The sequence below is a fragment of the Macrobrachium nipponense genome, chromosome 20, assembly GCF_015104395.2.
Source record: "Macrobrachium nipponense isolate FS-2020 chromosome 20, ASM1510439v2, whole genome shotgun sequence".
In the NCBI taxonomy this organism is placed as follows: Eukaryota; Metazoa; Arthropoda; class Malacostraca; order Decapoda; family Palaemonidae; genus Macrobrachium; species Macrobrachium nipponense.
Window position 1 is genome coordinate 60,033,028 of NC_061089.1, and position 27,170 is coordinate 60,060,197.

A 27,170-nucleotide genomic window follows, 5' to 3' on the forward strand; every position below is an offset into this window, starting at 1 on the left:
GAGAGATTCAGACAATACGACATCATCCAATCAGCGACAAGCAGCTAAGTGCAAGTTAAGTGCAAGTTTGCCAGGTTTAAAAAAATCGACTTTAGGAATATACTGCTTCGGCCATTCTCTAGTTTTCGTCAGCGAGTAGTGTGGTAGAACTGAGGAAGAAGTGTTATGTATGGGGATGATAGTTTTTGAAACTAAATTCATAAAGAACGAAGGAAATACTATCGAGTTGTAGGAGCTACAGTTTCATAAGATTGGTTGGCATGGTTTCTGGGGGCCAGAGTCTAAAAGAAATGAATATTATTTTTGTTTTTGAACGGGATAGGTATTGTTGATACTCTCTGACTTTTGTTTTGTTTCAATGAAATATGATCTTTTTCCTTTCTGTGGAAATTGCTTTAAAAAACGACACTCACTGATATTGAGTCAGGGGTGGCGGTTTTCGTTGCTACAAGGCAAACGTAGTTTACTTGTACAAATTGTTGCTGTAAAAAATTCTGTTTACGTCTAAGACCAAAGCATAAGCTTATAAGTCTCAGTTACATGTAATTTTCTTTAGAGATTACGAAATCGCTTAATAATTTCAGTAGAAATAATCACCTTAAAGGAATGTAAGTGAGAATTAACAAATGTTCGTATTCATGAACTAATAAAAACAGAAAACTGCGTTATTTGTGAATAGCGAAAGAAACTGCGATAAAATAACCTTTTAATTAGAGATTTATACATAGTTGCGGTCGGATATGAAGATAAAACTATTGTTTTGGGATTATAAGAAAGTATTACAGCTAGGGCATTAATTTTGTTGTTGTTGGGGGACCCCATATTTAAATGCATAATATAATGGCTTCAGTAAGGCAGTTGTGTGGCTGGAAATTGTTATAAGGTCTGATACTTATGGCAAGAATTGTAGCTGTCACTTGTTGCAACCTTCAAAGCTTACCCCGCAGGTAACAAGAGACTGTTACGTTACGTCACTTAACCCTCTCATTGTAAAACAATCAGTTTTTGGTAGATCAAGCTACATCTTGTCCACTTAGTTACTGTCTGTTAGATACCCCTCTCTTACAGCGTTGTTGTTGCTTTTTGGGGACAAACGGCAGTTTCTTGACAACTAGTTAGAAAATGGTAAATGAATGAATGTGCGACTGTACCAGCAGTGTATTATAGACCTACAGTTACTAAAACAGCCATCGGTGCCTGTCTGTCTCTCCATGTCTCGCATGTCTGTGTCTGTCTGTCTCTTTTGCATTGAGATTTACTCTGTATGTTGCTGCTGTTGCTATCATCATTGCTCCTTTTGCCGTAAGTTCTCTCTGAGCAAGTCAGTTCTCTCGTCTCCTGATGGGACAATTCTCTACGGTCTGGCAGGTCATTTAAGATACGTACTACTACCTCCTTCTCTTCCACGACATAGACGTTTTTATGCAACCCTTAACGTCGCATTGCAACCACTAGCGGACCCAGAAAAATTTCATGGGTTTTTCATATATACGTATGTGCATACATACATACATACATATACTATTTAATTAGAAATTATGAGATGACAGCAATCTCCTGTTCTATATGAAAATACCGAATCCATTATTATTATCATAAGATTTTTGTTATTATTATTGTTATTATTTTTTTTCTCAAAACTGTCTTATTTTTGTCATAGATTTTTTCCAACTTTTATAATTCTCATTTATGTTATTATTATCTAAATATTCAGTATTATGGCTGAGTCATTATTTTTCATTGGTGGTGGGGGCCAGTGCCCAAATCCCCCCACCCATCCCATTCACTATGATTACAATCAAAACAGGTAGATCCGGACTTGGATCGTGTAGGACCGGGTCTTTCCTGAAATCAAAGCAAGGCTGAGGTAGCATCTTAAATGGCCAACCAGATCGTACAGAATTGTCCCGTCAGGAGACCAGAGAAGTGACTTGGTTAGGGACACTGTCAGCATGAATGGACCATGGTAGGCCCAAGCCCTGTTACAAATAGGCCTATCATCGCCATGAGTAGTCCTACGCGGATTAACTGATTGTTTCTGTTTTCATTTAGAACCAGAGTCTTAATTTCTAAACTTAACTGCTTAAACATCTTCTCCAGCCGCTCTTGTGAGATGTTTGCCAGATTGGTGAGGAGAAAATGACGTATTGTTTTATTTATTGCAAAAAAAGGTACAAGGATGCTTGGTGTTCTGCTAAGTGTTAGGTCAGTACGAAGGATTGCTTGTGTGGTCTTTGGAAAAAAAATTATCTCTCTCGCTCTCTCTCTCACTTGAAATGTTGAAATAAGCAAGTGTGTTAAGGTAGAAAATAGTTTCTTTTATAATAAATTCCCAAATAGAGAGAGAGAGAGTCAGACTTTTATATTTCTAACCTGTTAAAATGTCTGGCACATGAATTTTCAAGAAAGGAAAATATGAACAATATAAAAGTATCTTTCGGTATAAATATAAATCACAATTATTAGGCATTACTTAAATCGTGAGTCATTTAATAAAACCATTAGAGCACCGGGAAAATGTCGACGCATATCGAGATTCGTTTGTTTGTTTTCTCAGCCAATCAGGAGTCGGTTTTCACCCCTCTGCTTGTGAAGGGAGTTGATGCATGGGCTCTCGTGATTGGCTGAAAGCATTTCTAAAATTTTCAGTGAGACTGTAGAATGGGCTGACGATCTAGCGCGTTTTTCTTCGTCCACAGCAAGTTGTGCACAAAGATAAGTGTTTTTTTTTAAAGAGTGTTTTGGTCAACTCGAGTGTTTTCATATCTACAGATGAAATAGTTCGGTGTAAGCGCTTCAGAAAAACTTTCCCGGTGGCCCTTGATATTGATTCTTTGGAACCTTCTGCAATCGGAAACTGGACGGAGAGATTCGGGCACCAAGACCTTATCAGGTAAGGGAATGTTTCCAGCAGAGGGTCATAGTAGGACTAATAATAGGCATTTGATAATCATTGTTGTAGCAGTTTACCTTGTTGCTGCTGTTGTTACATGAAATCGGTCTAATACCAGCACAGGCTCTTGCTCAAACGAGCAGCCTGTGAGTGCCTGTTCACTTGTGGAACGAGAATCAAGGATAGGATTTGATTCAAATCCCTTTGAAGTCTCTTAGTGCCTGTCAGTCAAAGGTTTGATAGAAAGTTAGCGCTTATCTATATGGGAGTTCCAGGTGAACCCTGGAATTAGATTTGACCCGGCGGTATCGGGGTTTAAAATGGGGAAATCTCTCAAAATCTGAATTCGGGAATGAGTGCAGTCGCCATGTATCTGAACTGCTTCTTGCATCATCATGAAACTTACTAAACTTTGATGAATTGAAATAATGAAGTGGCCATGAAATGAATGCTTTCGAAATTTGATTTTCGAATAAGTAATGAGCTATTGAAAATCATCTCGGGCCTGAGGAGAAGCCCTCTTCCCGAGGCCAGAGACGAGAATGACCGGTACCAAGGTCTAAAGAATACCTTTAGACCTTGGACCGGTACATTCTAGCCGAAGTCCTCCCAGCGGAAGAAGCTGTTTACGATGCCAGTGTCATTTTAGAAAGAAAACTATTGTCCCGGCTCTGTCTGTCAGTCCGCACTATTTTCTGTCTGCACTTTTTCTGACCGCTCTCAAATTGGTATGTCGATCATCTACCCTCCAATCATCAAACATACCAAGTTGCAGCCCACTGGATTTTCCACACCGTGCCACATTTCCCGAGGTAGGTACTTCCGCCCCACCTCTCTCTCTCTCTCTCTCTCTATGGAGGAGTAATGATAGTTGATATTTGACAACATCTCCAAAGGTTGTGTGTGGGAGAAGAGAGAGAGAGAGAGAGAGAGAGAGCGAGAGAGGAGAGTAGAGAGAGAGAGAGAGGAGATGTGGTGGAAGAATGAATGGGAGTGGTTAAATGGCGGTCGGAAGTATGTCTGTTGTGGCGCTTTTTGGGAAGTCAATGGAAGTCTGTTACGAGAGTTATAAACAGTGAGGTGTCTGGTCAAGTCAGTGTCGGTTTTGGCAGCGGTTATCCTTTGGTGTTTCGTTGTTTGGGTGTTATTTGATAGATTTTGGGGTTGTGAAGTTGTTGTGCTTGTGTCTGTCTGGTTGTGGTGAGGTTAAGAAGGTTTGTGGTGCATTTTTTCGGTGTCTGTTAGGTTGTGTGTTGGTTTTGGCGGGTTGTTGTACTGCTGTAAGTCGTGTGGTTGTCGTGTTTTTTCAGGCGGTTGGTGTTCATCTGCATTTAGTTGTTGGGTTATTGAGTGTGTGTGGGTCCGGGTGGTTGATTTGTGTTTGGTTGTCGGCGGTGGTTGTGTGTTGGCTAGCCTATAGCCTATATCCAGTGGACGACAGCACAGCCTAGTCCTAGGTATCAGAAGCCAGCGGTGAGTACCTGTTTGTGTTTTTTGTTCTGTATGTAGGTATTGGGGCAATTGTCCTGCTGTGTTTTTTAGTGTTAAGTGGAAAGTGTGATTGAGGGTGGGTTTGATAGCCAGACAGGTTAAGTTTATGTGGGGAGGTTACTTGTTTTTGTGATCCCGCCACATTATTTTTTGGCGCCCGAACAGGGACTGTTGGTGTGGCAGCTGCAGGACAATTGGTCTAGGCTAGTGTGTATGAGTGGTGAGAAAGTTTGAGATGGAAGGATTGAGTGAGGTGGAGAGGCTGAAGGAGGAGTTGAGGTTGGAGAGGGAAGTAAGAGGACAATTAGAAGTGGATAATGAGAGGTTAAGGGTAGAGTGTGAGGAGCTGAAGAGCGAGTTAGAGGAAATGAGAGGAATGCTAAGGAGTGCAAAAGTGGAAATGAAAGAAGAAGTGAAAGGAGCGGAAGAGAGAATGGTTGAGAAAATGGATGAAAAATTCTTAGTGATGATGAATGCAGTGCAGGAGATGATGAAGGGGTTCATGGGAGAGGGAGCTGTAGGGGGTAGGCCTACTGGGTCTTGTGATAGGCCAGAAGTGGTAAAGACAGTGGAAAAGCGAGGGGATGAAACTACGAGTGACGAAGGTGACTTGTTTGTGGTAGGTAAAGGAAGATGGGAAAGAGACAGGATAAGGATAAACCTGAGGACAAGAATAAGAAGGGGGCTGAGGAAAAGAAGACGATTAAGGGAAAGAAGGTTAGGAAGGATGACGGACAGGATGAGACTAGGACTGAATACATTGGGGAAAGGGCTGAGAGTGATTTGGATAGCGGTGAGTGGAAACAGGTGGGTAGAAAGAAGGGTAAGAAGAGCGTAATGAGGAGCATGGATGTTAGTATGGAAGTTGATTCCCTATATTCGGACGAGGTTAAGAGGGATCAGAATGGTAGTAGCGAAAGTGAGAGTGAGCGGGAAGTACGAAAGGCTGTATATATGAGAGAGATACCTAGATGTGCACAATACGAGGAATATGGTAGTAGGGACATAGGGGATTTTTTTAAGGAATATGAGAGGTATTGTGAGGCAAAGTATGGGGATAATAAGAGAGTCTGGGCAAGAGAGTTTGGTGGCTTTTTGACGGGATTTTTGTTGAATATGTATGGGGTAATGATGAGTGTAGGGAATGTGCCGTATGAGAGTGTGAAAGCCAGGATTGTGGAACAGGCGAAGAGGATAAGGAGTAGTGTTAGATATAGGAGAAAACATGGTTTTGATGAGGTAAGAATGAATGTTGGTGAGTCGTTGTCGATGTATGTGTGCAGGTTGGAAACATTGGCCAGGAAAAAGTTTGGGGACGAAGGGATAAATGAGTGTAAAGAGTTAGTGAGGAAGTTGTTGGCGACTGTGCCTGAGAGTGTGTATGAGTTTGTAAATCTGAAACGTAAGGAGAAAATGCGATGGACGAATGAAAGGTTGTCGTGGAACGACATTTCGGAAATAGTAGAGGATTATGAGTTGGATAGGTGTATGAAAGAGAGTAGAAGTGTTAGTATTAGGACTGAAGTGGCTGATGTTATACCAGAGTTTAAGAGCTATAGGGAGGCAGTTTTGGAAGGGCCAAGGCGAATGGCAGAGCGAGTGGTTGATAGGAGCATTAGAGCCAGTAACGTAAGTATGGTTAGCCCTAAGAGAGATTGGAGTGCAAGCGTTGGAAGATTAGGGTCGGTTAGTCGTGAACGAGAACAGCAATGTTACAGATGTGGAAAGCTAGGGCACAGGAAGAATGAATGTCGGTGGGCGTTGGGAGCTTGCTTCGGGTGTGGGCAAACAGGGCATTTGGTGAGCGAGTGTAAGAAAGATAGGGATGTTTAAGTGTTACAGGTGTGGCAAGTAGGGCATATAGCAAGTGGATGTCGAGGTACTCGTGTGACTGGAGGTTTGCGGTAATTGCGGGAAGAATGGGCATTATGCTAGGATGTGTAAGGAACAGCGGGCAAAATGTGTTGAATGTGGAATGGAAGGTCATGTGGCGAGTGTGTGTAGGCGAAAGAGGATGAGTCAGGTTGGGAGTTCGGGAAACTAGGTACAAAGGGGATTCAGTTGGGTGGGTCCTCTGGTGTGCGGTCAGTAAGAGTGATGCATGTGCGTGACGGATTGTTGCATGAAAAAGGGTTTGGAGGAAGAGCTCATGAATGTATGAGTGTAAAAGTGAGGTGCAAAGGGGTGTGTTTGGTTGCTTTGATTGATACTGGCTGCAGTGTCAGTGTTCTTTTTAAGAATGGATGTGACAAGTTGCGGAGTGAGTGTGAAATTAGGAAATGTAAAGGGGAGGTACGAGGAATAGGAAATTTGGGTATGCCTGTGGTGGGAATGTTGCGTGAAAATGTAGAAATCGAAGGGGTAGTGATGGATGAAGGTGACTTTTGTGTGATCGAGGGAAGGAGTGATAAGTATGATATGTTGTTAGGATACAGGTTCCTGAAGAAGTGTGGGATGGTGGTCCATCCGAGCAGGAATATGATTGAGTTGCATAGGAAGGGGAATGTACATGGAGAGTTGTACTTGGATAGGGATGGAGGGGTAAGCAGTAAAATATGGAATGGAGTGCCGTTGGTTGCGAAAGAGAGTGTAAAAGTGCCGCGAGAAGTTGGAGAAGTTGTTAGTGTGAAAGTTGCGTGGCCCGATGGTCTTGGGATTGTCAAAGGTGACAAGTGTGCTTATGTGGTTGAGGGTGTGGATGCGAACAAGTTGGTAAGAGCGAGTGTGCATGTGTACGACGGGATTTTGGATATGGAGAATCCTCGGGTTTTTGTGGCCTCATTGCCGAGTGTTAGGAAAAAGCGAGTGCGGGGTATACGTGAGGGTGATTGTGTGGGGTTGTTGTATACGTGGGTGGATGTGGACGACGAAAGATATGTTAGGGTGCGGCGGGTGATGACAGGTAGCATGAAAAAAAGCGATGAGTGGAAGTATGATGAGTTGAGAGAAAGAATTGAGGTGGATGAAAATGTTGGTGATGACGAGAGGGAGCGGTTGATGCAGATGTTGTGGGATAGGCGGGGTGCGTTGAGTCGGGGTGACGAGGATTTCAGGGGATCTAAGCTTCCAGAATTCAAGATAGTTTTGAATGACGATACCCCCATATATCAGCGTCCCCGACACTTTTCTGCGCCTATTGCCCGAGAGATTGAGGGACAGTGTGAGGAACTTGAGAGAGTGGGAGTGATCGAGAGGAGTGAGAGTGCTTGGAATAGTCCCATAGTCCCAGTACGCAAGACAGATGGAAGTTTGAGGATGTGTATGGATTACAGGAAGGTGAATGAAGTGACTGTGAAGGAGCGATTCCCGATGAATGTGGTGTCTGATTGTGTGTATAAGATGCATGTGATGAGAGTGTTCACAAAATTTGATTTGGTAAGGGGCTATTACCAGATGCCTCTTGAGGAAGGGAGCAGCATGTTACGGCTTTTTCAAGTGGTAGCTGCCACTATCAATTCAAGAGGTTAAGTTTTGGATTGGCTAATGCGCCTGCTGCCTTCCAGAGGGCGATGAATGTAGTTTTGGCTGGTTTTGATAGAAGGAAGGTGACTGTGTTTATAGATGATGTTTTGATTGCAAGTGAAACTGTTGAGGAGAATGTGGAACTGCTTGAGAAGGTGTTAGAACGGTTGGAAGAGGTTGGAGTGAAAGTGAAGCTGGAGAAGTGTACGTGGTTGGCTGGGGAAGTGGAATTTCTTGGTCATAAGGTGAGTGCGAGTGGTGTAAGGAAGAGTGAAAAGTTTGTGGAAAAGGTAAAGGAGTTTCCACGTCCCTGGACCGTGCGGGAGTTAAAGGGTTTTTTGGGTCTGATTGAGTTTGGGAGGAAGTTTGTTAGGGATTGTTCGGGTATAGGGAAGCCGTTGACTGAATGGACCGGGAAGAAAAATTGTACTAAGCTGAGGTGGGATGAGTGAATGGTGGGAGCATTTGAGAGATTGAAAGAGGAGGCTGCTAGGGACGTCACCTTGGCTTTTCCGGACTACAGTGAGGATGCCAGTAAGCTTGAGTTGTATGCTGATGCTAGGTAAGTTTAGGTATGGGAGGATGCTTGGTGCAGATGCAAGAGGTGAATGGGGAGGGACAATTGAGAGTGATTGCATATGTGAGTAAAGCTTTTAATAAAGCAGAGCTTAAGTATTCGGTGGTTGAGAAGGAGCTTGCGGCAATAAGGTTTTGTGTGAAAGCGTTGAATGTGTTTTTGTATGGGGTAAAATTCATCATAAGGACAGATCATCGGCCGTTAGTTTATATGATCAAGGAAGAAAGTGTGAATGCTAGGATTGCGAGGACAATTGAGGATTTGAGTGAGTTTGATTTTAGCTTAGAATATGTGCCTGGGAGTAAAAATGTGATTGCTGATACGATGTCTAGGATGCATGGTAAGGACAGTGGTGTTGTGAAAAGTGACTGGGATCCGAATATGGTACCTGAGGGGTTGGTTGTAAAAGAGAGGTTTGAGGGGAATGACAGAATGTGTGAATGTTTGTTTTTGGCGTTGAAAAACTTGGAAGGTAAGGGTCTGGTTGAAGAGGTACCCGGTAGTGTGAATGAGTTGCGAGTGAAGTTGATGAGTGATGTGCAGAAGGAAGTGGCATGTGCGGAGGAACAAGGTGGGCAAGGAGAAGTGTTGCATGAATTGTTGTCAGCAGTAGCTGAGTTGTTTGGAATAAAAGTGTTGTTGTATTTTGGATGGGACAGACCGGTTAAATATCGAGGAAGGGTGAGTACAGGTAATGAACGTGGGGTTTTGATGATTCAGTGCGGGGAACGTGGTTGTAATTGGTTGGTTTACAAAAAGGGACTGTGAAGGGGATCTGAGTCAGAATTGTGGAAATGGGGAGTTAACTGGGATGAATGGTGATGAGGAGGATGGGATGTGGATAACCAGGTGGACGTGGTAGTGAATGTGTGTATGCATGGGACTCGAGGGAAAATGGTGACGTTTGTCCAAGTAAATGATAGTGAGTATTGTAGTTTGGTTGACACAGGGGCACAAGTTTCCTTTCCTTGGTGAGTGGGTCAGTGGTGAGTGAACTTGAGAGATGTGATTGGGAAGTGAAAAGGCAGTCTACAAGTGTGAGAATACATGGGTTAGGACAAGGAAGTGTTTTAGTATGGGAAGAGGTACGGTTAAAGGTTAGGTTGGGAGATCTTGAGGTAATGCATAACTTTATAGTTATAGGAGAAAATGATATGCCATCTTGTTTTTTAATAGGGATAGATTTTTTGAGGATCCACGATATAGACGTAGATGTAGGAAATGGAATTCTTAGAAAGGGGGGCAGACAAGTAGCTAGGATTCAAGATGGTAATGTGTTTGTAGCAAACTTTGTGGGTATGATTGATATTGCTAGGAGTGAGAATGATCTGTTGAGTGAGAAGAGTTTGAGGAAATGCAAAATAAGTGCCTGGAGATAAGTGTGTTGCGACAATGTGTTTTGGGAGGAGTGCGTGTGGAAGACTGGCCATGTGAGTTGGATGTATATAAGAGGGTTGCTAAACGTTTGTGGTGTGCAAAAAACATAGTGTACTTTTTGCATCAGGAAGGGGTGTATGACAAGGAAGTGTATGTGCCAGTGTTTTCTGTTGAGTCAGCTGTGAGTATGTGTTTGTTGGTGCATGATCGGTTTGGGCATATGGGAAAAAATAAGTTGTGGGAATGCATGAGAGAGAGATTGTATGCTCCTGGGTTGAGTAAGATTTGTGTGGATGTGGCTGTCACGTGTGAAGACTGTCAGAGGGGAAAGTATCAGTGTGTGCATGCAAGTCCACCTGTGTTGCGATTGCAGATGAAAGAGCCGTTTGAAATGCTTGTGATTGATTGTGTTTCTTTGCCCAGGACTGCGAGAGGACACGTGGAGATGATTGTGATGGTGGATCACATGAGTAAATTTGCTTATGTGGTTCCCATCAAAGATAAGAGGAGTGAAACTGTTGCACGAATGGTGGGTCAAGTGATGTTGCCCATGTGTGTGTGTGTAAGCCGGCAAAAATGTTGAGTGATAATGGACCTGAGTTTGTGGGATGGGAATTTGAAGAAATGTAGAAGAATGGGGTATTGTGCATGTGTATTCTACTCCGTATATGCCCAGTGCGAATGGGTTGGCTGAAAGGATGTTAGGACGATGACTGAGATTTTGCAAATGATGAGTAAGAGCGACAAGGATTGGGATATGTATGTAGGACGTGCAGTTTGGGTATATAACGCCACACTGCAGAAGAGTATAGGAATGTCTCCTTGTAAATATGTGTTGAATTTTGAAAGGATTGTCAGACCGCGGTTGGGTCTGTCAGAAGGTGATCGGGATTTGTGGAAGAAAGCGAGTGAAAGGTTTGAGAGTTTTAAGATTGGGGATAAGGTGTTGAAAGAGGTGGTTGAGATGGGAAGAATGAATGTGAATAAAGTAAGGGAGAAATTTGAGGGCCTTTTGAGATTTTGGAAGTGGGACGAGTGGATTGAGGTATGTTTTGGGGAAATTGCGAGTAGGTGGGGGACTGGATGAGGTTAGGGCACACCATAACCAGCTCCGTAAGTGGAGGGAAGTACCACAGTATGTTCGGGAGAATACGATGAGTGAGTGGTTGAGGGTGAATAAGTAAGAGCCGACTGTCGGTGAACAAATTGGTCTGGGAGATCGACAGTTGGTGTGGTTGAGTATGGAAGAAAACAGAATAGTGTGGAGAGAGGAAGTGGAAGGGAAAAGCGTGAACGGCATGGTAAAGGGGTTGGTGGTAGGGTGCAAACGGTTGATAAAGCGTGTGCTACGGATGACTTTGGGGGAATGAATGATATTTGTAGTGTATGTGGGTTTGAGTTGACAGGGACAAATAAGACTTCAGTGAGAAGGAAACTGCGTAGTGAGGAGAGAGTTGATAGGATGGATAAGTCTTTGCAGGAGTTTGACAGAAGTATGGATGAACTGAGTAGTTTGGTGGCCGAAATAGGGGAGATGTTGGAACCAGAGTTAGAAGACATCGGTGAAGTGGTGAATGGAATTTGGGAGGATGGTAGTGAGGGAGATAATGGGAGTTTGAAAGAATGGTTTGGAAGAAGTGAATGGCGATGTAACTGAAAGAGTGTATGATGGTCCTCAAACAAGATCCAGGGGACCTGCATCTGAGTATCCTTGGGTGTTGCGAAAGGCAATTTAGTGTGGATGTTGTGAGTGTAAGGAGATGTTGTCAAATGTAATGGGGGAGTAATATGGAGGAGTAATGATAGTTGATATTTGACAACATCTCCAAAGGTTGTGTGAGAGAGAGAGAGAGAGAGAGAGAGAGGAGAGAGAGAGATTGGTGGAAGAATGAATGGGAGTGGTTAAATGGCGGTTGGAAGTATGTCTGTTGTGGCGCTTTTTGGGAAGTCAATGGAAGTCTGTTACGAGAGTTGTAAACAGTGAGGTGTCTGGTCAAGTCAGTGTCGGTTTTGGCAGCGGTTATCCTTTGGTGTTTCGTTGTTTGGGTGTTATTTGATAGATTTTGGGGGTTGTGAAGTTGTTGTGCTTGTGTCTGTCTGGTTGTGGTGAGGTTAAGAAGGTTTGTGGTGCATTTTTCGGTGTCTGTTAGTGGTGGTTGGGGCAGTGTTGGTTTTGGCGGGTTGTTTTTGTACTGCTGTAAGTTCTGTGGTTGTTCGTGTTTTTTTCAGTTTTTCGGAGGTGGTTGTTCATCTGCATTTAGTTGTTGGGTTATTGAGTTTTTGTGGGGTTGTGGGTCCGGGTGGTTGATTTGTGTTTGGTTGTCGGCGGTGGTTGTGTGTTGGCTAGCCTATAGCCTATATCCAGTGGACGACAGCACAGCCTAGTCCTAGGTATCAGAAGCCAGCGGTGGGAGTACCTGTTTGTGTTTTTGTTCTGTATGTAGGTATTGGGGCAATTGTCCTGCTGTGTTTTTTAGTGTTAAGTGGAAAGTGTGATTGAGGGTGGGTTTGATAGCCAGACAGGTTAAGTTTATGTGGGGAGGTTACTTGTTTTTGTGATCCCGCCACATCTCTCTCTCTCTCTCTCTCTCTCTCTCTCTCTCTCTCTCTCTCTCTCTCTCGTGTTCAGCCTCTGACCACCATTCTTGATTTGCTTTGGAGCAAATCCTTCTGACTGGCCTTTTGCTTACTTGGGCGGCTTTAGCTGTGTCCGCTGTTGGCCTTTTCATCTAAAAAGTACCGATTAACATTATAAATTATTTCCTTAGTCTGACTGTGATGGCGGGGGCAGCGAGAAGCGGGAAATGTTTCCATGGCGGGTCAGTGACACGGAATGACCTTGTCGGGCTGAGGTGGCAACGGAGCACTAACCCAGCACATAGGTGTTGTCAAATCTCGGGAAAAAACATTTTTAGTAACAGTCATTTTCCCATCAAAAAGTTAGTCATTCTGAAATATATATAGTTTTATTATAAAACAGAGTAGTTACCATTTAGTTAGTATAGAAAATATCGGACATTTCTTCATCACTGTCGCGACGTATTTAGAGAATTATGTTAACCCTCTTACGCCGATTGGACGTATTAAACGTCGAGTCAAAATGTCTCCCGTATGCCGATTGGACGTATCATACGTCGGCTCAAAAGTTTTTTTAAAAATTCGCGAAAAATACTTATAGGCCTACCAGCCGAAAACTTTTGTATCACGCGCCTTGGGGGATGCTGGGAGTTCACGGATCAAGGCGTTGTTTTGTTTACAATCGCTACGCAGGCGCGCAAGCGCGAATTTCTTTCTTATCGCACTAAAAGAAAAAGTATCAGTGACACATCTCGGAAATTATTTCGTCACTTTGACATAATTATTGCACCATTTTAAATTATCCTTTACATGAAGTATTATATATGAAAATGTGCGCAATTTCATGCACAATACAACTAAAAAATACTCATGATTGTAGCTTTTATCAGTTTTGAAATATTTTCATATAAATAACGATAAGTGCAAAAATTTCAACCATCGGTCAACTTTGACTCTACAGAAATGGTCGAGAAACGCAATTGTAAGCTAAAATTCTTACATTATAGTATAATATTCAATCATTTGCCTTCATTTGCAACAAATTGGACGTCTCTAGCACAATATTTCGATTTATGATGAATTTATGAAAAAACTTTTTCCTTACGTTCGTGCGATAACTCTTCCGATAAATTTTTTCGTGCGATTGTCCTAATGTTTTGCACCCTTTTAAATTTGCCGTTACATAAAGTTTTTATATATGGAAATGTGCGAAATTTCATGCACAATACAACAAAAAACAACCCATGGTTGTAGCTTTTATCAGTTTTGAAATATTTTCATATAAATAACGTTAAGTGCAAAAATTTCAACTTTCGGTCAACTTTGACTCTACCGAAATGGTCGAAAAACGCAATTGTAAGTTAAAAATCTTATATTCTAGTAATATTCAATCATTTACCTTCATTTTGCAACGACTTGGAAGTCTCTAGCACAATATTTCGATTTATGGTAAATTTATGAAAAAAAAAAACATTACGTTCGCGCGGTAACTTCCGAAAAAATCAGAATTTTTTTGTGCGATTGTCGAAATGTTTGCACCATTTAAAATTAGCTGTTACATAAAGTTTTATATATGAAAATGTGCGTAATTGCATGTAGAATACAATTAAAAATGATGGAAGGTTGTAGCTTTTCTCTTTTTTCGAAATATTTGCATATAAATCACGATAAATAGAAAAAAAACCACGTTCGGTCAAATTTGACTCTACCGAAATAGTTGAAAACGCAATTGTAAGCTAAAACTCTTACGGCCTAGTAATATTCTGTCATTTTTCTTAATTTTGAAACAAATTTGAAGTCTCTAAAACAATATTGTGATTTATGGTGAATTTTTGAAAAATATATTTACCTTCACTCCGCGCGCCGATTCGCGGCCGCAAGTCTCCGAAATACGTACATGGCATTATCCTAATATTTGCTCCTTTTCATATTAGCCTTTTTATAGAGTTTCATATATCAAAATGTGCGCAAATTTATGAAGAATACAATAAAAAATAATTGAAGGTTGTAGCTTTTTCCATCTTCGAAATATGTCCATATATATATATTAAAATTTCGACATTCGGTCAAATTTAACTCGTCCGAAATGTCGAAATCTGCAATTCTAATCTAAAACTCTTACAGTGTCGTAATATTCAATCATTTGTCTTAATTTTGAAACAAATTGGAAGTCTCTAGAACATTATTTAGAATTACGGTGAATTTTTGAAAATAACATTTTTTTACGTCCGCTCGTTACGAATTCGTACATCATTTTGTGATAATATTTTTCCGGTGTTGCTTTTATTGTTTTACAATGTATTATATATCAAAATGATTGCAATTTAGTGTACAATACAACGCAAAAAAAAAGTAACTGGTTAGCTTTGACCGTTTTCTGCACAGCGTGATTTGAATACAATTATGTATGATTTTTTTTTTTTTCGCTACCATATATCGCATTATTTACATATGATAATGATATTATTTTTCATTTCTGATGGTTGCATTCTAAACTTCAGGCAAGGACAAAAAAAGGAGCCAAAATGAACTCTTAATCTTCAAAAGTACGCGCGCTGTAATTTTTTGAAAAAATTATTTTTTCCACTTCCGCGCTCACTCCAAACCAGGCCCGGCATACGGGAGACGTTTTTGATTTTTAGGGCTCCGGCGTAAGAGGGTTAATTGTGCAGCCAATGCCTTAGCGGCCAAAAAGGCTGAGTTTGACTTAGCCTCAGTTTTTATTTCATTTAAGGTTCAAATGAACCACTCTCGTGCTTCTGGCAGCACAAAAAAACGCAGGCCACCATGGCTGGCTTAGTTTCATGGGGCGCGGCTCATACAGCAATGTGCCGAGACCACCAATAGATAGATCTATTTTCGGTGCCCTTGATTATGTGCTGTACAGAAAACTCGATTGCGCCGAAGAAATATGGCGCATTCTTTACTTGTCCATGTATGCTTCTGATTTATAAAAATCCAAACCACTAGACCAATCTAGACTAAATTTAGCACGTGGCCACCATTTGACCAAAGTAGATCATAAGAGTAGATTTCAAACCTGCACCCACTTCCCCTTTCCCCTCCCCATCCCCACCCTCCCCTTTCTTCCCCCTTCCCTTTCTAACTTAGGTGGTAACCGCATGACCAATCTAGACAAAATTCGGCACGTGGCCATCATTTGACTCAACTTGGATAATAGGGGAGGTTTCAATCCTGTACCCCTTCCCCTTCCCCCTTTCCCCCCTTTTCCCCCCTTCCCTTTCCCTTTCCCCTTTCCCTTTCCCTTTGTAACTTGTGGTAAATAAACGCTACTAGTTTATCATACCTCATTTCATATATTTGATATCTTAGAATTATATTACTGGAAATGCTCTACTTTCCTGTTATTAAGAATTCTGCATCTGGGTTTGTGTTTAGGTTTAGTGGGGAGTTTGTTTAGTGGTGGTGTGGGTTGAGGTTTAGTTTGGATGTGTTTGCGTTTAGCAGGGTTTTTTTTTTAGATTTTTTTTTTTTTAGAATTTTTTTTTTTTTTTTTTTTTTAAAGATTTAGCAGGGTGTGTGTTTAGGTTTAGTTGGGGGTGTGCTGAGGTTTAGTGGGGGTGTTTCAGTTAAGTGGGGGGATGTGTTTAGGTTTAGTAGGGGGTAAATGCGACTGTCATTACAGTAATATCTGGATAAAATGAACAGTCAGCACAGTAATGCATGTGGGACAGTTAGCACAGTATGTCTGGATAAAATACTGTCAGCACAGTAATACCTGGATAAAAGGGACTGTCAGCACAGTAATACCTGGATAAATCAAATGGAACAGTCGCCACAGTAATATCTGGATAAATGGAACAGTCTGCAAAGTAATATTTGGATAAAAAGGATAGTTAGTCCAGTAATTTTTCAATAAAATGTCAGTCACCTCAGAAATACCTGTTTAAGTGGAACAGCTAGCACTGTAATATTTTGATAAAAGGAACAGTCAGCGATAAAAGGGCCAGGCAGTGCAAGGAGGTGCGGGAAAATTTTTCTAAGGCTCTTAGAGTTTACAGGACAGCTAGTTTATACATATAATCTACTAAGAGATTCAGGGCCTCTGTAACACGGTTTTTTGGACTTTGCTCCTTATCAAAGCATCGGATGTAGCTGAAAGTTGACATATGTATATTTTACAACCACACACAAATTTTGTCAGCATTATCAATAACCTAAACCCGATGGTTTTAATTTTTATAGAATAAAAATTATCTAGCCAACGCTATGGCCAATGATTACGAGCTAAGAGTCGAAAAACATTAATTATGTAAGCAAGGTAAACGCCTTTTGACGAAATGTTGCCCCGCCCGCCCATCCACCAGGCAGAAACTCATTCACCTTGCTCCATCGGCTCTGAAGCCCAAAGACTATGAATGGTGGAACGATACATAGATGTGGGTGGGGTATCTGTGCTAGCGCAGTAATACTACTGTAGCAGTAGTGCTGCAACAGTATAGCAGTAATATACATAAATTAAACGTATAGGTCAACTGCTGGGATCCTTGAGGAGCATTTAGCACTTCTTGCAACTACTCGAGAAATGAGTTTTTATAGCCAGAAGTTAAATTTTCTAATCCAACAATCCCCATGATAGCCTTCAGTGTTATCCTGAATTATAACGAGGCCAAAGTGGGTGGAGCCTCATTAAGTCATCATTCTGACGATCATTATTGGTGAAGGTTCAAAGCCAAAATACGGTACCGGCTATTTTTTTTTTCAGTAAATAGGTAGATAGCCAATAAATAAAAATTGCTAGACATTGGATATACCAGTTATCAAATCAAGCTTGTCTACTATGTTTTTCAAAATTACCAACTATTCCCTACATCTTGTCAATCTGATTGTGACCTATAAAGTAGACTGTAATTTTTTAGGAAACTTATTTTGGGAGTTAGACTAGTAATCGAAGTGTTTTTGTATTTATTAACATTTTGTTGTTTTGTTCATTATGACAATTATCAGTGGAGAGGTTTCAGAGTTCATAAAGGTGTGCTGCTTTGCTTGTATTTAAATTTGTATGTCTTTGTTGCCAGAGGTATAGCCTTCATTACGTATAGCCAATCATCCATCGAGAAAGAGGGAAGAAATGCTGTCATAAGTTACGTAACGAGTGCGTTCGAAACCTTTTCTCTGAGTAAGTTGGCCCGTCTTCAAAAATGTCACTTTTACATTATAAGTACCAAATTTATTCAACCTACGTAATGCAGAATACAGTCAAAATTTATGTGTAGATATAATGTGTATTCTGAATAAGCGTTAAATTTATGAACTGCATAGATAAAAAGTTCTAGCGAAAAAACCGTGTTACAGAGGCCCTGAATCTCATAGTAGTCCATATTTCCATAGGTTTTATACAAAAATTTGCCATTCTCAACAAATGATATTGGCGTCAGTGACATAAGTTGTCCCGATGCCAGAGAGCCTTGAATCAATCAATCAATCAGTCGATCAGCCGTTGGTGCATTTGCTTGGTTGAACTACTAACATTGCTCTGCCTTATGGTTCAAAGGTTGCTCATTCTATGAACTTTTAAGAGAGATTTTCGAACGAAAGCGCGGTTGTTGATTACTGGACTTGTCTACACTGGTTTAATTAGGCATTTGACCAATAAAACGTAAAGAGTGTCAACAATTTAAAAGATTTTTGGAGTAAGGAGAATCTTCCTGAAAGAAACAGACGAACCAGTCTGCCGGTTTGGTATTTTATGAATGAATCTAGGTTGCGTTTTATTTAGAGAACTGAATAAAATACGCAGATGGAATCTAAAGGTAATTATGAGTGATAAGAGCTCGGCAGAGAATTGAATATAGCGCCTCAGCGGCGTGGTTGGTATGGTATTAGCGTCCCACCTCGGTGGTCGCGGGTTAGATTCTCGGCCATTCCATTGAGGAGTGAGAGATGTGTATTTCTGGTGATAGAAGTTCACTCTCGACGTGGTTCGGAAGTCACGTAAAGCCGTTGGTCCCGTTGCTGAATAACCACTGGTTCCATGCAACGTAAAAGCACTATACAAACAAAAAACAGAGAATTGAAAGATGTTATATAAGCCGCGCCGTCATCCACAAAACTGAACCTGTAGACCAATCCCTTACCTAGTTTCAAAATTTGTATACCGAAGGAAGCGCTTCTCTCTCTCTCTCTTCTCTCCTCTCTTCTCTCTGCTCTCCTCTCTCTCCTCTCTCTCTCCCCTCTCTCTCTCTCTCTCTCTCTCTCCCCCGTTGATTGTATTGATTGGATTCCCTGTTAAATACTTAGTGTGCAAGGGCTGCTCCTCGAGTGAAATTTCATTATATATTTCGTTGATAATTTTGGCCGTATTAGGTTACGGCGTATCGAGTAGGTAGCCATTAAATTCCAATTTTCGCCTTCTCGGCGAGTAAGCCTACAAACTACATTGTTGTTGTTGGGGAGGGGGGATGCTGGTAGTTAAGCCTAAAAAGGTCTGAAAAAAAAGTGTTCCGCATTGAGTTAGATACAGGAATTTTAGGATAGATATTTATGATTTATTAGAATGAAAATGTGAAAAATAGAAAAATATTTCTATTAAGAAATATATCATATCTATTTTAGTTTTGGGTTGTAAAAATAGATCTGTTTGACTGTAGATTTTAGCACGTTTTAATTTAAATTAGATTACGAATATAATGTTTGCAACTTATGCGTAGGGAAAAATCTTACACGCGTCCCGAGTAAGCTGGAGGTCGGATGACGTCTAGTAGTTCACTTGATTGATTGCTTAGGTGTCATACTGGTGGTTTAATGTGCATTAAACCTTCGATATTTAATAAACTACAAGTTTGGTGAGTGATGGTTAGACCTCTCTCTCTCTTCCTGCTGGTCTTGAACTCAATCCTGCCATATTTGCTACATTTCTCATTAGAAAATAAGGAGGGTTAGACGAATAAAGGATCTTTTCTGTTCATGATACTCTTCAGATTTTGGTTGAAGTTTCCCGTGTTATCACAGTACCAATTTGGTATCACCTAATGTCCACAAAATCGATTGACAGGAAGGAATTATCTGGGTCATGGAGTAAGCCATGGAGTGTTCAGCATTGAAGACAGGAAGACCTTAAACTATGGAAATTGCAGAAAAGGCCCATAATGCTCTGGAGAGTAACAAGCTGCTGCTTGGAGCCCGCCCTGGAGTAGTAGTAGGCTTGATGAAGACCTCTGTACTCTACCCAACCAACAGGGACGTAAAAAATGGGTGAAAAGGGATATTGTGTATAACTATTCATTCTCCCATGTGAGAGATTTTTTTTATCATTTTTCCACTGGACCAGTTTTGCGTGATTTTATCACGAGAAATCGTGGGACAGAGCTTCATTACGATATTTGGATGTGGTTTTGAAATGAGCAAGGTGACATTCAAGAGGTCGTATAATTTAGTTCAAAGACAAAAGGCTCAAATGTAGCTGGCATCACCAGCTACAGCTACTAAGTCAACCTTAATCACCCCTTTTTTGCTGAATCATGAAGCATTGTTCTAGAGAGACTCAAGTAACTTGGTAGTGTTAACTCAGCATTTTTTCTTCTTTTAATCTTATCCTAATGACCTAAACAGCGTTTTGATCGTGTGTTGATTACTATAGCAATATATCTGAGACTCCATTTTGGTTTTCTGTAAAAGAAAACTATTGTTTGCTTTGTCTGTCCATCCGCCATCAGACCTTAAAAACTACTGAGGCTAGAGGGCAGTAAATTGGTATATTTATCATCTAAATTGCAGCGCTGTAGCCTCAGTAGTTTATTTTTTATTTTTATTTTTATAAGGTTGAAGGTAGCCATGATCGTCCTTGTGGCAGGGCTATAGGTACCAATATTGATATGAGGAGCCCTCTGTATGTGGGTACCAAGGCCAAGAGAGAGAAGCCTGCTTACCGCCCCCCCCCCCCCCCCTCCTTACTGCGTCAGCAGGTTAATTGACGTAAAGAGAACAAAGATAATTTATATAATTTGGGCGGAACTATTGTTACTATCATAATTTCATAGTGTAGTTTCTCGATTCATATCACACTAAAATTTCGTTTCTACTAATCTAACGGAAGTAATAAGGATGGAATTCTTGTACCGTACTGAGTTCAGTGAATGAGGAGCTTTATGCATCTTTAATTATTACTTTATTAATGTAAATTAATGTAAATTGGGGCGCTATTTTCATATACATACCGATTTTTGGGACAGGTTCCAAAAAAGGATTTTCCATTAACCTCAGATGTCACGATGGCTATATATATATTTATACCACATCGGGAATAAATATCAGTGAAGAGGGGTCCAATCAGACGACAGTCAGGTTCACGTGTTGTTTAATAAGAAAAGTTTTGTTATAAACACATCATCAGTCTACAATTAAGTCAACGATTAAAATAAACTTACATATTGCAATAAAAGTAAAAATGTACTCGGAACGTTAAAATAGAGAACGAGAAGAAAACTACCTATTTAAGAGAAAGAGAGATGAATAACGAAAAACTGTAAGGTCTGCACGCAACATAAACCTCACGCCAGAGAGAGGAGACGGCGAGGTGTTGGAGTTCAAACTATGAGTTTCAGAGAAAGTGCGAGCACGTTTTTTGGCAATAACTCTGTAACGAACGCTCGTATCAGAACGAGATTTTGCTATGGTGTATTACACCCAGTACCGTAATTTATAAGGGTTTCGTGAATCACTAATTGTAAAGATTAAAGACACTTGTCCCTGTACCAAGAGGCAAAAACTGCATTAGCCGGAAATAGATACAAACACAATAGTAAAAAGCTCCGCCTACCCTCTCTCCCAACCTCCACCGCCACCCCCGTCAGTCTTCCTTCCCTCACCTTCCCTTCTCTCTCTCTCTCTCTCTCTCTCTCTGAAAGTTGCTTAGGTTTAAACTTTTGTACGATTTTTCTATATCTATCTATCTATCTATCTATCTAATAATAGCTTACATTGGTGTATATATCTAACGATTCACTCGGTTAACACTTGTTACCAGCCAGTTGACAGATTTATTTATGCACTGATCCGCTCATCTCTCTCTCTCTCTCTCTCTCTCTCTCTCTCTCTCTCTCTCTCTCTCTCTCTCTCTCTCTCTCTCTCTCTGTGGTAGTAGTGCCTACTGTAAATGGTTATTAGAGAGAGATATCTGTATGGTGGAGCAGTAAAACGGTAGACACTATGATTTATGGTAAAGCGACTGTTATACTTGTGGTTGGTTACCTTCTTCGTAATCTTCATTTGGACTCAGGGTATCTGCAATACAGTACTGGTATTACGAAGGTGAAGAAGATATGGCCACAACGGAACGTATCTGTCTGCACGGTTGCAGAAATTAGTTTGTCACTCAACTTTTCAACTTTTTTAGGCCATGAAAAAGCCGCCAATTGCCTTCAGATTGGTTTAATAGGTAACTGGTTATAGTTACTCTGTTACAAATAAAAATTGAGTCTTTCTACCGGACATTAATTAGAGTTAAACCCTTGATTATGCCGATGCACATATAACAGTCGCTTTACCATAAATCATAGTGTCCATCGTTTTACTGCTCCACCGTACATTCAGATATCTATCACTCTAATAACAATTTACAGTAGGTACCACTACAATAGAGAGAGAGAGAGAGAGAGATGAGCGGATCAGTGCATAAATAAATCTGTCAACAGGCAGGTAACAACCGAGTAAATCGTTAGATATATACATTAATGTCAACTATTATTAGATAAAAAAAATCGTACAAAATATTGTTTAAACTGTAGTAACTTTCAGAGAGAGAGAGAGAGAGAGAAAGATGAGCGGATCACTGCATAAATAAGTCAGTCAACTGACTTATTTATACGCGAAGAACCAACATAAATGTCAAGACATCTTGGGCATTCAAATTTTATATATAATATTGGACTTCATGAAAGCCTGCTACTTGTCATTGTAATTAAAAAAAAAACTCAAATATTTTAGTGAATTCATTAGAATGAGATTTAAGTTTCAAAAGACCAAATTCCTTTCAATAATATTAACTTTCGAACGCCAACTATCTGAATGAATAAATGGGATGGGAGCTTACGAGTATACATAGTCAGCTCAGGTACTACATACATTAAAATTAAGTGGGTGTTGACAGATACTTCGCTAACGATTTTTACTAATGTTAAAAACCAACTTTTTGGGAAATCGAAGGGCCCTAAACCCCAGAGTAGAAATAGCATTAATTTTGTAATTATGAAAACACGATCTAAAAAAGTTATTCCCGAGCTCAGTGAAGGTACTCATTCTAAAAACACTTGTTGAAATGGTGGTCACGTCTAGTTACTTTTATATCCAAGAAGGCCAGGGGGTCACCCTTCTCATTTTCCAAAGTAAATTAAATGTTTGTGTGGGCCTCATTTAAGTAAAAAAAAAAAAAAACTGGCATTGCCACGGAAATTTAAAGTAGGCAAAGGTATCGTCAACATATCTATTATAAAAAAAACTGGCTTAAAATTACCAGGACAATCATTAAGAAAATTCTCCTCCAAATGTCCCGTAACAAAATTGGCAAACGGTCCCAAAAGAGAGCCCATGGCAATCCCCTCTGCCTACAGAAAGAGCTACCCATTAATAATAAAGATGGCACCTTGCACAGGAAGTTCCCAAAAAGTTTTAAAGAGTTGCCTGTTAAATCCATAGAAAGTCTCATCATTACGAAAAATTTTATCCAGAATATTTCAATTGTCTCAGAAACGGACGTTAGCGAACAACGATTCAACGTCCAGATTGGCCATATACAAATCACCATCCTGTAATACAATTTTTAGTTGAAATACATAACCATTCTTTAACGAAAATTGAGAGTTGGCATATTCATTGAGTATTTTTTCTAAGAATTTGGAAATATTGTAAGACAGACTATTGGATATTATCGGTGTCAAGGGTATACCGTCTTTGTGTATTCTTGGAGGTCCATAAAGAATGCCAAAGGAAGACCCGGTAACAAATAGTTCTTGGTAGACATCCGAAATTACTTTTTCCTGTTTTTAAGCTTTCTAAGAAAGCGATTGATCTTATCTTCTTTATAAATTTCAACAAAGTTGGGTTCACCGATTTATTTAAATTTAGAGCCATTAGACAAAATAACTACTTTTTTCAAGATAATCAGCCTTGTCCAGAGTCACTACTCCTTTCCCTTTATCTGGCTGACATACCACAAAGTAATCACTTTTACCTAACTTTCCAAGAATTTCAGTCCTCCTTTCTGAAGTCAAGGACCCACTTTTAGAGTTTTCTGTAATTGTCATGTAACAGTGATGGTAGTTTTCTTAGTGTATTCATTTTTTTGTCAAGCTTCCTAATTCGGAAATATGTTCTACATTTAACAAAGAAATTTACATCAGCTGGTAAGTCTATCATAGAAGATATAGAAAACGACAGGTTTGTGACGATCGGTGACCTTTTAGTAGCGTTTCATCATGGTACCCACTGAAACACTATTCCATTTTTCTCAATTTCATGAGGAACAACTCGCTTTTTTTCATATTTTCCAATCCATGATGTATCATTTTTCTGCATCATTGCCAAGAAAGTGTAGTTTGGGAATTTTTTTTTTACAATTTATCCCCCGAAGTACAACAGGCCTTGTGCTGCCATTTCACGTTCAAGTGTGAGTCTCTTAGGCGCTAGGTCATCAGTTAGGGGGTGCGCGTTTCAGCAAATTCAGCTTGCCATCAAATTATACGTAGAGAAAACTATGGCAGTCAAAGTAAGTTCCTTATCTAAACGTTGAACTCCATTGTCACCTAATGTGGTTTCTGATATGGATGTTTCATTGTTATATGTTTGAGTACTTGCATTGCAGCTAAGAGATCAGTGTTTTTACCAAGCAGATAAGACCGTATTCTGTATTTCACCTTTACGGAAGGTGGATGCTGGGATTTGGAGCTGAGCATTCTATCTGCCGTAAGCAACCAGAAAAAGTTTGAAGACGTCTTGGTTAAGCCTGTACGTCAAATCGTATTGTTTTGCGGTTTCTTTCGTTCTGTTGCAGAGATTCAAACCAAAGGCACTTCTGGATTGCTTTATACCTTCGTTTTCTTGAATTGATCAAATCAAACAAGACATCAGCCAGGGAATGAATTACTTGTCTCTTGCCAAGTACTGCATGTTTAAAAGTTACGTTCCCCAAATTATTTCAAAGATTTGGACGTTCATCCGCCTTGCTTCTTGTGCATGTAAATACTTGGCTGATAAACCATGCGCGGCTTTCAGATCTTTTGGACTTGATCAAATTACCGACAACGTTCGCCTCCATTTGACGTAAAACCAGGGTCCATTAAATTATTTCTGACAATCTTTGAGGTGAGGCTCATCAACAAATACAAATACCCTATGGTGGGGGGGGGAGCGGGATTCGAAAATGGTGTTATCAAGGCTTATCCTAACTTCATTCCTTGGACTGCAACGCGTCCAAGGAATGTAACCAATACCAACAAAAAAGTTAGAATTTAGTGTTGTCATTGAGAAGTATACAACGATTTTCAGGACAATTTAGAAGTATAAGAGACAAGCTACGATAATTTATTATTTTCAGCTTGGTAAATAACACATAAGGCGGTTAATTGACAGCTAATTCCTCCTGCTAAAATCTAGTAGGTTGGCTATTCCGACTGCACCGTCTCCAAGGAGGGAAAGCAACCCGGTTCTTCTAATGTTTGACGTTGACCGAATGTTTACTGGAAGCTCACTGGGATACGCAAGCTCAAAAAGCCAAGGAATAAACAAATGAGGACATTTAACTAAAAGGTACATCAGGCAGGACATACCAATATTTAGTACGAGGATTAAAACCTAAAGAACGCACCGCGCAAGGCTGCACTTCTGTCAACATCTCATTAGCTCGCCCTGGTGCTCAGCGTCTTCCAAGGATATTAGTCTGTGCATAGCACATTATTATGATATGAAAGGTATAAATTTTGTAGCACTGAAATTTACTCTTGATCTTTTAATTGTACATAAATATTATGATAGCTCCTATACTATGAATGAAAACATAAATGTCGATTTTGAATGAAAATCGTTTTTAAGCGCTTCCATTTTTCCGACTCACCGCTGAACAAGTTGTACTTACAAGGATCTGTCGGTATCAGGATTGACTTCAACGCATCGGAATAATATAGATAAAAAGATATAGTGACGTGAGTATTGCTATTTAAACCAACATATCCTTTCGAGCCTCGTACAAAATTATACTTCAGCAACCTAATTCTTCATGACAGCGTATAAAATGAAAGTGGTCCTTTGGTTTATAATAAGAAAAATGCCTCATAAACCACACTCAGTAAATGACCTATGTTAGTTATAATAAATATGAATTTATTTTAATTATCTCGGCAAAATCTATTGAGTAAACACCGTAGTAGAAAACCATTCAAGTTCTGAGGATATTCGTCTAACACAGGCATCCCTCATTCAGTCAAGAGGGTCAAACTTATTACCTCTTTCCATCCATTTTTCTATTAATGAAAATCTCGACTTTTGATCGATCGCTTACAGCAGAGATTCCCAGTCTCTTCAGATCATCGACTCCTGACGAAGTTTCAGATAATACATCGACTCCAAAAACATTTAAATGAAAAAAGATATTACGAAAGGAAAAGTCATACCGACATATTTTTAGAAAATGAATATGAGGAACTTTGGAAGTAGTGTATTAGTAGTTGTAAAATGCTTATAAGGGAATCAGAACTAAAAAAAAGGACAAAATCTTTAATATTCCAGATAAAACCTACCTTTTTCTGAACTTGTAATCGATAATGAGAGGGTGCGCCAGATGGACTTCGCAAGGGCTTAGCTCAGCGTTACTTAACCTGGTGTGCTGGGGAAGGTCACATATGTGGCGATAAAATATCAGTGTTAAAGGAATACGTTTGGACAAATGTATTTGTAATGCATTTTTTAGGTTCAATAAACTTTAACCACTTACCTGTGTGAGAAGGCATTCTCGACGATGCTGTTGAACAAGACACCTGTCCGGAACCGTCTTGATGGAGGCCGGCTCCACGACATGAGGATGGCTCTGGCTAACATGATGCCACGATATGAGAAACTAGTCGCACATAAGCAAGAACAAAAATATCATTGATGAGTATTTTTTATTGAGTTTGTCCATCATCTTTCCAGTATTTTCTTATTATTTTTGCCAATGCTATTGCCATAATTACTGTGTTTTTGTTTTGGAGAATGAACCAAATATATGATCAAGATGCACTGCACTTGTCTTTACTGTAGCCTTGTAGTAACTAGGTGTTAACCAATGGTAGGTGGCGCTGGACTGCTTAGGCCTGACCAAAAGGGGTGCTGAGGTCGAAGAAGGTTAAGAAACGCTGGCTGGTGTTGGTGGGAGATGGCTGAGTTTTAGTTGTAGGACACCCTTGTCTTCCGGGTTTATTTTGCCCTCCCATTCATTGTTAGAATTGCATTTGCATGTCCAAAAGAAGCTTTACTTACGCATGCACAAGGCTACGTAATATTTGATACATACACTCAACGAACGTTATTTTATGTGTTGCTGTATGTTGACTTAACCTTTTTTCTTTACTCTGTGAGGTTAGTCAGTATTTGAGGATTTTCCTTGGAACCACATCACTCAAATTTATGAAAATTCCTAGTTTACTTCCCCCATTAGATGTCAGTGATCTTGAAATTCCAATTCTTGAGAATTTTTTCAAGAAATTGTAAAGAAATCTCTCTTCATTTTCACGAGTTTATAGTTATAAATGACAAATAAAACCTCATATTTGAAATGATTTAGTGGACGAGAAATGGAAAGCTGGT

The 27,170-nt window shown here is 40.1% G+C and overlaps 1 long non-coding RNA gene across 1 annotated transcript in view; it reads left to right on the top strand.

The window, feature by feature from the left end:
- Nucleotides 1-2,671: 2,671 nt before the first annotated feature.
- LOC135221102 (uncharacterized) overlaps nucleotides 2,672-27,170 on the top strand; it is a 69,410-nt gene continuing 44,911 nt past the window's right edge. Inside the window, exon 1 of the long non-coding RNA XR_010315877.1 lies at nucleotides 2,672-2,893. This is a non-coding gene — a long non-coding RNA (uncharacterized LOC135221102). The remainder of the gene's footprint in view (nucleotides 2,894-27,170) is intronic.